This window comes from Oreochromis niloticus, linkage group LG6 (assembly GCF_001858045.2).
Source record: "Oreochromis niloticus isolate F11D_XX linkage group LG6, O_niloticus_UMD_NMBU, whole genome shotgun sequence".
Lineage (NCBI taxonomy): Eukaryota > Metazoa > Chordata > Actinopteri > Cichliformes > Cichlidae > Oreochromis > Oreochromis niloticus.
Window position 1 is genome coordinate 21,659,216 of NC_031971.2, and position 12,116 is coordinate 21,671,331.

The 12,116-nt window shown below is 43.1% G+C and overlaps 1 protein-coding gene across 6 annotated transcripts in view; it reads right to left on the bottom strand.

Annotated features, from left to right (window-relative positions):
* apbb2b (amyloid beta (A4) precursor protein-binding, family B, member 2b) overlaps positions 1-12,116 on the bottom strand; it is a 55,630-nt gene that overhangs the window by 43,178 nt on the left and 336 nt on the right. The window contains exon 1 of one of the 6 annotated variants that reach the window (XM_005456900.4): positions 11,775-12,096. The exons of the other annotated variants lie outside the window; for them this stretch is intronic. The gene's annotated coding sequence lies outside the window, so the exon portion shown is untranslated. Of the gene's footprint in view, positions 1-11,774; positions 12,097-12,116 lie in introns of those variants that run through there. 6 annotated transcript variants of the gene reach the window in all.

Sequence of the window (12,116 nt, forward strand, 5' to 3'; positions counted from 1 at the left end):
ACTGAGATTGCTTTTAAATTCATACGCCAGGTGGAAGCCTGCCAGCAGTTTGATGGGCCTCATCCCTCCTTCCTGCACCGCCCTCTCAAAGTTTCTCACCATTCTAGTTCCCCTGCTAATCCCACTTGACTTTTACCTTTTTCCCCCCTCTATCCTATTTTCTTGTCCAATTCCCTCTCTTTTCCGGGCTTCCACCTCATTCATCCTCTACCTTTCAACCCCTCACTCGTCTCTCTGTCTAGAAGAGAAATGCTGTCTTTTCCTCAATAAAAGTGAAGGGGGTCTGTAAACTCACATAAAACCACCCATTTCTCGCTATAACACTGATTTACAGCCCCCTCCCCTCTCTTCTCCCCCACGGCTCGTGAGAAATCCCATCTGTTACCAAAAAAGACTGACAAGAAAGCAAAACTGTCGCAGTCAGAGGCCAGGCCGTCGGAAACAAAACGGATGGATTCAAGCCAGCAAGACAAGCCGAGCTATGCAGAAACAGAAAATGCAGCGGGGTGTTTTTCTGACTTTTTGGATTAGGACGTGAAACTGTAAGGCAGCTGCACAATAGCAGGCAAACTTCCCAGATCTTTCTTGGCTTTGTTTTCATTGGCTGCAGAAAAGCCCAGGCCTTCAACACGTAGCTGCAAACTACTTCCACGACAAGCTGACAACACCACTGCCCAAAAGACATGCTGTCAAAGGTGCAGAGCTCCTCACGGCCCAACCACCCGTGTCCCATTTAATTTTGCCTACTACATAGCCTACATCTAAACTATAATGATGCACTTTTGAGCTTTTTAAACTTTTTCAAGAGGCTGAGGAGAAGAAAAATGAGGATAAGAGAAAGAAAATGTAATAATAACAACAATATGCAGATGATGACGACTTAGAAGGAGAAGAGGAAAAAATACAGGCGTTAGAAGGGAAGTAGTAGTAGAAGAAGAAAAAGGAAGAAACGGACAACTGCTAGATGAAGGAGTAAAGGAAGATGAAGTAGAAGAAAAGAGGGAGAGCAGAAGAATGAGATGAAGAAGGAAGGAGAGGAGATGAGGAAACAGAAGAAAAAATGAGAGGAAAACAAGTTGTAGTAGAAGAATAACGGAAGAGGAGGAGAAAAGAAAGAAGAAGCAGAAGAGGATAGGTAGAAGATGAAGGAGGAGAAGGAAGAGTGGAAGTAATGCATGTAGATGAAGAAAGAGGGAAAAAGAGAAGAAGCAGTAGATGAAGAAAAGGAAAGACGAGGACGATAACACGAAGAAGAGCTAACTTGGTTAGTTTCTGCTAGATGTACTTTACGCTTCTTCCTTAGAGATCATTATTTAGGATTTATTGAAGATGCTCTTTGTAATCTTATTTGGAGAGCATCCTCGTGATGAATGCAGCAATGGTCAATGTAACACGCGAAACACATCAATCAGCCCTACACAAAGCCAAACAGACTGAAGGATAGATTTTCCTGACGTCAACCTCTCTCGAAGTGTGTGTGTGTGTGTGTGTGTGTGTGTGTGTGTGTGTGTGTGTGTGTGTGTGTGTGTGTGTATCCTTGAATTGTCAAAGCGGGAAATAACAGAGACAAAGTAACACTTTGACTGGGACTGCAGCCCAAACAAACAACCTTATGTACACACAAACAAAGCTTGCAAACAGAGCTCTAAGTTGTGAGCATGCTCCCACGGCCGTGCTTCGTCTAAGCAACAGGGATGTATAGAGAGTGAAGGACGGACACAAATAGCTCCATGTTTAAGGCACAATTAAAGACTTACAGCATCTGTGTGTGTGTGTGTGTGTGTGTGTGTGTGTGTGTGTGTGTGTGTGTGTGTGTGTGTGTGTGTGTGTGTGTGTGTGTGTGTGTGTTTATGAATGTGTCGGTGTATGTGCAGCTATATCACTTTCCGTCCGGTGTGGTTTCCATGGGCGGGACGGTGAGAAGGGGGACAAAAAAAAAAAAAAAAAATTACCACAAAAGAAAGGGAAGGAGGGGGGAATTTTCAGGGTGTGCCAAAGAATCTAAGGCATGTGAGGGTGGGTGGGCCAGGGCCACTGTGAGGTGGGATGGGGGGCAAAAAAAAGACTAATTAGTCAACAGGAGGAGCAGCCAAAACACAAAAACTACATGCCTCAAGAATGAAGGTAAGTAATGAGCATTTGTGAGCACATGTGTGTACACATTCCCCTCACTGACCCGGAGCAAACTGAGCTCTTCAACACTGCTGGTGACAGTGAATGCCCTCTGCATGTATACTTGAAAGTAAATGGGTCAGCTGTGACAGAAAACACATATAGAGTTACTTATTTAACCATAACTCTCTCAACACGTCAGCCAGTCAAAGGGACAGGACTCCAGAGATACACACACACACACACACACACACACACACACACACACTGCTCCTGATGAATCGAGCCCAGATAAAGTCAGAAAGCAACTGCAGATGACATGAGGTTAAAGAATTATATAACACACTTAGAAAATGAGCCCAGAAAACATTCTGCAGGGTTTGAAATCTTTTGAAGTAGGAGTGAAAAAGAAAAAAAAAAAACTTTTCAGAAACAAAGCCAAGAGACTATTTCCTGGATTTGGGAAACTTGGGACCGAGCATGCACTAACCCCTCCCCCATTACCAGACCCCTCTTTCCTGTGGGTGAGCACGGAGGTCGAGGGAGGGGGAGAAAGGGTGCACCACGAATACAGTGACACTGAGCGAAACACAGTAACACAGATGAGCCGGTCCTCCAGCCAGAAAGACTTTGACGTAATGAGACCACAGCTCTTTCCTGGACCCAGCGCTGACGGCAACAAGTAGTGCCAGGAGTGTGACAACAACACGTTTATAGTGCAGCCTGTCATGTGCCTGCAGCTCAGGGTAATCGTTTTCCATTTCATGGTTACAGGATTATATTACAATATTACTTTTTTTCATAATTTCAAATACCTTTTCTTGTTTTTGTAAAGTTCTCTGTATTATTAGTGATCATAACATCTGTTGAATGCCTAAAGTACAGTTATAAAAAAATACTGACTATGTGGTAAAAAAAACACTTTAGCAAACTAAACTTCTACTTTACCCCCCTGAAAACTCATGATTTGTGATAACTTTAATCATAATCTGCCGAATGTGTCAATTTCCCACCCTACCTTAGAAATAAATGGGGGGACGGTTGACTATTCACTTAAAGACTCAGTGTTACTTTACTTAACAAAAGTCTGAGATAATGACAGCAAATTTTACAATCTATGTAAGTAAACTTGAATACTTAAATCCTGAAGAGTCGATGTGTGATTTAAACCTCGTTGTGAATTTTTCTGAGCTGTATATTTTAACAACAGAAGATTCTCCTCTGGGTGAAGGCCAAAACTTAACATTTGAGAGCGAGTGCCTACTGTTTTTTTATATGTTTGAAAACCTCAGACAGTCTCCTGGTAATAATATGGTGAGAAAGTTTTAAAAAATCCCAGCAGAGCATCCTCCTTGCTGTCCTCCTTTTTTAGGGCTGTTGTAATAACCAGTATGGAACTGGCACTGGTTCCATACTGGTCAGTAGCTAGGTATTGATAAGCAGCTAGATAAGCAACGCTGTTATGAGTAGTTATGCAAAATTGACAGTCCTGCACATTCAAGAGTCGTCTCACTTTACTACATTTAATATAACTAGAGAAATGTTCTAAATCACCGAACTTTCTTTCTTTTTTAATGCTCCACTACCGTGGTTTGTCGACTATCATTAAACAACAGAAATAGAAGAACATGCTAAGGTCCATCCAGTGCTTTCATTTCAGTATGTACAGTCATTTGAGAGCAGTGTGGGGTGGGGGTCATCTTCGATCATCAAATAGTTCACGATTAAAACTGAATACTCATTTGACTACCGTTGCTAGGCACCCAAACCAAAGAGTTAATCACTCAAAGTCACCACGGGAACAGCATCTATAGCTCAAATATCAAGACTGAATCTGAGGCTAAAGCAGCAGGAAAAGGTGCTGCGAGTCACTTACTGGCATGATGAGCTGTGTCATGAATCCACAGGAGTTACTTTTGCTCTCAAATTTAACTAATGGATTAACAGGTGCTGTTTGGTATTCACCAGCTGTCAATGTGTCAGCAAACGTCTCAACATCCACCAGGCCAGGACACCCCATCTAATGTTTTGGTTAAGTTTTGTTTCAGCTACATACTTAAAATGAGGGAAAATGTGCAGAAAATAGAGAGGTTCCATTTCAACTAAAGTCTTATACATTAATTTGTTAAAATACTAACATCCACCAGGTCATTGGTGACCTGCTTAAGCAGCGATCACACCCTGCTATGGACACAGACAGCTGTAGATATCATGGACCATTAAGTCCACTAGAACAGGAATGACTAATGTCCACTTTAACTAAAGGGTGCACAGTTGGTGCACTGTATGTCTTCATAGATAAGGCAGTTTTGATCCAAAAAGCTGTCCAGCATACAGATGTCCTCACATGTGTATAACTATAACATGCCTCTTAGGGGTAATGTTAGGTTCTACTTTAGCCATGTGCTAAACAAAAGCTAGAAGATTATACCTTTCCAATCAAGTCCTGTTAATCCATTTTGGCTTTACAAGTCATCTGCTATAATATTCCCATTTGGGTGTGCCAAATAGAAGGAAATGCCATTAAAAAGGAGCAGATGCGAAGCCAACTCTAACCCAAACCAGGTCACCGGTCGCCTGGTGGACATGAAGAGGTTAAGCCGGTAAAAATCACAGGTTACCAAATATAAAATAAAGTTCCAGGTAAAAGTGGGACGCTTGCATTGTGAAGCTGAACTCTTAAATTCTGACTCGCTCATTCAACCAAACACACGAGTATTCTCATCCTCTTTCATCTCACTAAATACCGAAAATATCTCTTTGCAGACCAAAAGGAGAATAAATAAAGTGTTCTCCATATTTTTATTTCTGACTCGGGTTATATTTATACTATCAAACATCATGCTCCTGTCATTTCTTTTATCAATATGAGTCAGCAAAAAGCAAGCACTTCGCTCATTAGAGCTTCTTACTACTTCTCACTTGACTGCAAACATTACAGCTGCTTCATATTCTTTTGTTTGGTAGAAAGAGAGGATATTGGCTATTGGAAAGCCACACCTTTCCCCTCTGAAGAAACACACAGAGGGGCGGACAGACATGGCTGTGCACAAAAGGCCTGTCACATCCAAGGCCAGGGCAGAAGCAGTGGAGAGACTGCGTATCCTATATATAGCCGAAATGTGACAGGACATCCGAGAGGACAGGGAAGTCTAGACGCAAATGGCACAGCACTTACTCAAACTGTGTGTGTGTGTCTGTGTGTGTGTGTGTCTTCAGCACAGTCTTGTTATCTCACCTTTCATTAGACAGCCTGTGTCAAGCTGTTGCATGATAATGCCACAAGATTGTATTAATATCACAGCCTTGTGTGATCAGATTGGCTGGAGGCTCGGCCTTTATTTGCCAAATCAAAGGGGGAAAAAAGGAAGGAAGGGAGACAGAAAGAGGAGCAGACACTCAGAAAATGAGAGAGAAAGCAACGGGGTACTAGCGTCAGAGATGTGAGGAGAGTTGGTGGATCAGAGCGAGTGACTCATCAGAAAAGGAATGTCCCATCACTGCCAAAGAAACTACAGACACCGTTGCAATGATTACTCCGTCTCCAATACTTTAAATCACCCCATCTCTGGCTCTTGTCACCTCTTCCTCCTACACAAAGCCTGTCTCTTTCTCCCTCTGTCTCTGTACCGCTTATCGTCGTCGTTTCCCAGCTTAAGCAGGCCATTCTTCTCTTGCTGGATACTGCTTTTGGATGGGGATGACAAAGCTAGCTAAACCACAACTGGTGGACCAGCTCTGCACCACCCCTGTTAGGAGCAAACGGAGGTCCAAGACTGCCAATTCGTTTATTCTGACGAGTGAGTGCAAAGCCAATAAGCAAATTCCAGCACTGTGTGGTTAATCAAAGCAACACTAGTCAATTAATTTAAATTCTAATCCCCAATACAAGTTGTTTTAAATGCAACTGCGGTTTTATGAATCACAGTAAAGATATGGAGACGAGGCTGGCACTGCATCACATCCTTACCACAGATGTTCGGTTATTTATACTCCCACCACAGGATATGATGTAGGCATAAGAAACAACTCAGGTCGTTAAAAAAAAAGAAAGAAAAAAAAGAACACCACCACAATGACTGCACACATGATTCAACTTTAAGATCACCTGTCATCCTGTGCATTCACCACACAGGAATTTACAGGCTCTGCCCTTCCACATCAAGATGGAAGAAAGGGTTCGTGGCAATTTTACTAGCCATTTCTTCTGTGGGTTTTTAAACCAGTCGAAAAACCCCTACAGATCCAAACCATTCAAATATACATTACGCCCTCAAACCTCCATCTGTACATGTATTTAGATGTCAAAAAGTTTTTAAAAAATAAACAAAAAAACAAAACAAAACAAAATCAGTGTTGCCTTCTTCTATTCCTGTTGTTCACGAGTAGACTGCAGTGACTCCAGAGTGCTTTAAACAGGAATATAAATGCATGAGGTTGTGTTGGCATCGCAGGTCATACTGAGCAACGTCAACCATAACCGCTGCTGAAAGGAAGCCGCTGATCTTGGCACACAGCTGATATAGAGAAGACCTAATATTTGGCTAAAACTAGTTTTCTCATACACTTTCAGGGATCAAGTGACCTGCATTACCAAGTGGAATCAGAGAAATAGTTTTCAATTAAAGCAGCAGTGGGAAGGTGATGAAGCAGGCCTCGACAAAGCTATGATCTACGATAAGTCAATTTTTTCAAGAGGCATCCTGTGCCTATTTTACATTTACTATGTTATACATTTGCCGTGCATATCAGTGTCACTACTGAACAGTGAAAAGCAGCAGTGTCAAACATACACTGCCTGGTCCAAAAAAAAAAAAGTCACACCAATATTTTGTTGGACTGTGTTAGCTTTGATGACAGCACACATTCACTGTTCCATTATTTCCAGAAGCTTATGCAATGTTACAACACTTATTTCCATCCAGACTTGCACTTTTTCACCAAGATCTTGCACTGATGATGAGAGTCAGACCGATACATCAAGTCTTCTTCAGCAAATCCCAAAGTTCTTCAATGAGATTAAGGTCTGGACTCTATGGTGGCCAATCCATGTGTGAAAATGCTCTCTGAACCACTCTTTAACAGTGAGAGCCCAACGAATCCTGGCGCTGTCAAATATAATTAAAATATCCCCATGCCACAAATGGATGGAAAAAGCTGGTCTCTCAGTATATTCAGGTAGTCAGCTGACCTTGTTTTCTGAACACAGACCACCTAAAAATTACAATGAAAACTGCAACCACAGGCTTGCATGGTAGGTACTAGGGATGGTCGATGCACCATCACTCTGAAACAGGGCAAATCTGGACTCATAAGACCACGTGATCCTTTTTTCATTGCTCCACAGTCCAATCTTTATGCTCCCTGGCAAACTGAAGCCTGTTTTCCCAGTTAGCCTCATTGATAAGTGTTTTCTTCTGGCTACAGAGCTGTTTGTTCTATCGTTAAATTTTTACAATTTGATTTCACCAAACATATAAATGATCTCCAATCCTTTTCAAGATTTGTGCCAATTTGCAAGGGAAACACAGCAAGGGCTTAACATATTTTTGCACAAATGTTGTTCTTTATATCTGAATGTTTGGTTCTTTATCGTATCTCCTGGCTAAACGCTTAAAGCAATAGTTTCAGCTCTACTTGCTATTATTAGTGCACTGTAAATATTTTGCTTGGCAAGCCCTTCACGTTTTTCCCCCACCCCTAAAAATTCTTTGTGAAATCCAATTACCTGCTAACAGAGGAACACCTGTCCATTTACCCAAGTGGTCCTTGAGACATGAAGTCCAGACTCTCACTTCTATCACTTCTTAATCCTTGTTTAGAGACAGCGCAAATCCTTGAACTTTTTTTAAGTAGGCCAATTTACAGTAGCACCTGGGGCTCTGGCCTTTATAGCCACTTTCATCACATTGTATTTTTCATATCATATGACCGTGTGTGTGCGTGTGTGTTTGTTTAAAAGCCAAAAGGAGGCGAGAGGAGGGAGAAGGGAACGCCAGACCAAAGGCCAGAAAAAAAACCCTTATGCAGCTGAACTGAGACTGATGGGTGTATACATGGGAAAGTGCAGCCATGTGGAAAAGACAACATCAGAAACAGAAACATATAAACAGGCGAGTCGCAGAAAAAGCCCCCTCCCCCCCTTCCAAAAGTAGAAATCTCCGTCCTCGCCTCATCCTCAGGTAATTTGGAGGCAGAATAACGTGCATACTGATGACCCAATCACGGGCCGCTCTGACAGCAAGGAGACAGTCCATCGGCGAGGGCTGCCAGGAGCCGACACGCTACACAAACAGAAAAACACACAAAAAAAAGAAAAGAAAACAAAGCGGAATAAAGCGGGGGGGGGGGAAGAAGGCGATGAGGAGCAAGCATGTGGGCGAAAAGCTGTCAAAAAACAGGCAAGACAGACGGACAGACGGACAGATGGAAAGAGGAGAAAAAAAGGGGCCCTATCATCTGGCTTCACACCCCGCAGGATGAACAGGGCCTCTGTGCTCCTTCCCTGTTCAAACACACCTCACGGCTGTCTGCTCCCTGGAACAACAATGCGCACACACACACGCACGCACACACTGCAGCCTGCCTAACAGTGGGCACAATAACCCTATTGAGAGGCATCGATAGGGGGCTGAAAGTGAAGAGAATGAGATGCTGAAAAAAGATTGACAACTCACACATACAGTCTCCCACACCCAGCAGCACACATAAATCCACACAAACAAATCGTAGCGTGGTTATCCTGCCAACATGACAGCCTGGGATGAATCTACTCTCTGCTGTCCTTAATTCATCATTCATCTGTCCAATCTGGTCACACACACACACCACACACACACGACTAAAATCACACACATAAACAGTTGTTTGGTCAGGGGCGGACCAGCAGTATTGTTACACAGGGGAAGAAGGGTGGTGGTAGCGGATCTCCGAACTCTTTATCTGATTACTCACACACACCCACGCAGAAACGCTCAGTCACACAAGCATGTACACACATGCACACTTTCACCATGCTTTCTCGTCAGCTGCTGTGCATGACCCCGACCACACACAGACTAACGAGTTGGTGCTGCAAGGCAAGAAAGTCCCGGGATCGTTCACATGCAGGTTTATCATCTTTCCAACAACTGCACCCATTCTGCAGAGGACTAGCACGGCTATCGAAACATATTTTAGGCTGTGCTCAAAGCTTTGCAAGGTGACAGCCTGGATTAGGGTCAATCAACCAAATGTGACAAAAATGCCCACCTGAGCCCCTCCATCACACGATTCAAGTATTTTTAATGAAGGCATGCAAAACTTTATCTACATACTAGGTTCAGAAATTTTGCTCTTTTTAAAAATCCCTTCTTTTTTTTTTTGGCATTTTTAGCCCTTATAAGTACAACAACTAGCCACATGAAGGGCTAAAAACAAACAGACCATCTCTGGTCCGTGTCCTTCTGCATGTTCACTTTATGAGGATTCTGAAATCTTCTTCAGCACCTAAAGCCATTTGATCAGCTGTTATATGGAATATGTGAACACCATTTCACAGCTACCAGTATTTAACAAAAAATGACTATCTCAGAAATCATTTTCACACTGCAGGACAGAGCTTAAGGATGAGCCTGGTATTAAAATACAGGTTAAAATCAGGACCTTCGGGAGGTGGTTTATCTCATGTTCTTTGAGGGACTGTAAAACTGCTAAACTTCTAAATTCCTGATTCTTCAGGAGTCAGGTGCCATGCGTTGATTCATTTCATATAAAAACGAGACATTACTGACTTGCGCTTGCATTCTGTGCATGTGCGCAAATCGTGCAGCAGCACGTCTTCCTTTGAGGATGAGTTGGCATCTTGAAAGTGAGGAGCTCATACCAAATATTACCAAAGCTAAAACAAAGACGCACTCAGGAACAGTCTTGGCCCTGCAGTGCTTGGCCCAAAACTCGACCCATAAATGTCCGAGTCACTTTTTCCACACTCAGCAACTCCTGATTGCTGTATAGAAATGCTACAAGGGGGAGGGAGTAAGGGAGGGAGGGCAAAGGAGCGAGAGAGAGAAAATGACGAGGGAAAAGAAGGATGAAGCGACGACAGAGGCTGGCAACACAGAGAGGAGCAGAATATAAACCAACTTAACCCAAACCCAAAAGCCCTGAGCAATTAGCAATGACATCATGTACACACACGCACGCACGCACACACTGCAGAGAAGGGCCAGGTTTGAATGAAAAGCAAGACAGCAGGGTACAGAGGCTGCAAGGATAGCGAGGGAGGCGAGGCAGAGGATGACAGTGCACCATTTCTACTATGGTGGTACAGCCAGTGACACATTCAGTTTTGCAATTGCACAAATTAACTCACCAAACCGACACCGCCACAACCACAGCTTAAAATAGAGAGCACAAGCTGTTTACCAACAAAGTGCTTATGAAAAAAAGAAAAGAAGAAGAAGAAGCAAAGGCAGAAAAAGGGAGTACTGGGAAGATATTTAGATCAGACTCAAATCATGCTTTACTCATGAGGCCTTTTAACATGACTGCACCTTTGAAACAGATACACCAGTAAGCAAGTACCAGTGCAAATGTGATGCAAAACAAATACAGCAGAGCCAGGAGAGAAAGGCTTGCAGTGAAACCTCAGTGCTGCACTCTAAAAGAAGAAGTCGGGTCCTCTGACAATTGGTGTTATTGTCAACAACTTCAGCCCTCCTTCTCCTCATAGGCTGTAATATATTACATGAACTGTGTCCCGAGCGTTTACAGTCTTACCACAAGAGTCAACAGTGACGCTTCCTCTAGGAGTTTATGCACAATCATTACGTATCCCAAACTCTCACTCTCTCTTTCTCCTCCCTACCTCTAAGAAAATTAAAACAGGAAAGCTATTCACATCCTCCTCTAGATTCTTTATATCGCAAAAACATAAACATGCAATTAAGTGGCTCCATGTTTGCATAAAACAAACAGCCGTATCTTCTCAGGGAGCTCTGGCAGAAACAACCAGAGGAAGGCTGGAAATGATTAGCTAGCCACAACCAACCAGGACCAAGCACCACTGCAAGTCCCTGACTGGGCTCCCAGGGGTTTCTGATGGCCTACAGCCCCACAGACTATTCAATGTAATATGCCTAAGTGAAGAGAATACCCCCTTTATGCCTGTTTGTTTCACAATGAGCCTTTTTATTACTTAAATTGTTGCTGTAAACAGAGCACGACACGGGATGGTTTCCAACCTCTGGATGGAAACCACAGGACAGAAAACTGGCGCAGGCTGAATTAATCTGTCAGCTAATTAGTTACAAACAGAAAATTAATAATTGATTAAAGGTTTAAGCCACTGTTGGAGTGACAGACAGATACTTGTTGGATCAATTATCTTAAATTTAAATGATTTACTATACAACTGAAGATGTGAGGAAGGTCACATTGTTGCCTGATCCATGAATAACTGATAAAACCACCAATCTAGGCTTCACTCCAAAATTTCTGATTTTTTTTTATTTTGGTCAATTGCCGAACTGAATATTACATCGTACTGACTTAGCTTAATGCAGCAAACTGGTTAGTTGCCTCATATGAAGGTATTTAGGGGTGTGAAGCATAAAAAAGCCTTGTTTTTGTCTTGAGGTTGGCCAAGTTTGGATGATTGGACAGTTTCCCGAGTCTCTTACCTGAGCCTAGGCCCTCTGCATGAAGACGACACACGTTTAAGAGCCGTTAGGTGCCACAAAGGTTATTTTACACGTATGTTGTGTCCACAATTGGACGGTTCTCCCGTTTTTCGCCCCCCTCGATACAGCGGCTGAGTTAAAAAGTCAAGCTGGAGTCAGCGGCAGCTGCCTTGCCCGCGACCGTGCTCCGTATACGGCTGCGCTTTGAACGTTGGACTCCCTGAACGCTATGTGAGAGCTCGTTCACGGACACCGGGAAAATACGTGACAATAAAGTGAAAGAAGCACACCCTGGGTCCCGTAAATGCCCCCTCCCCTCCTCTGCCGCCCCAGCCTACCCCT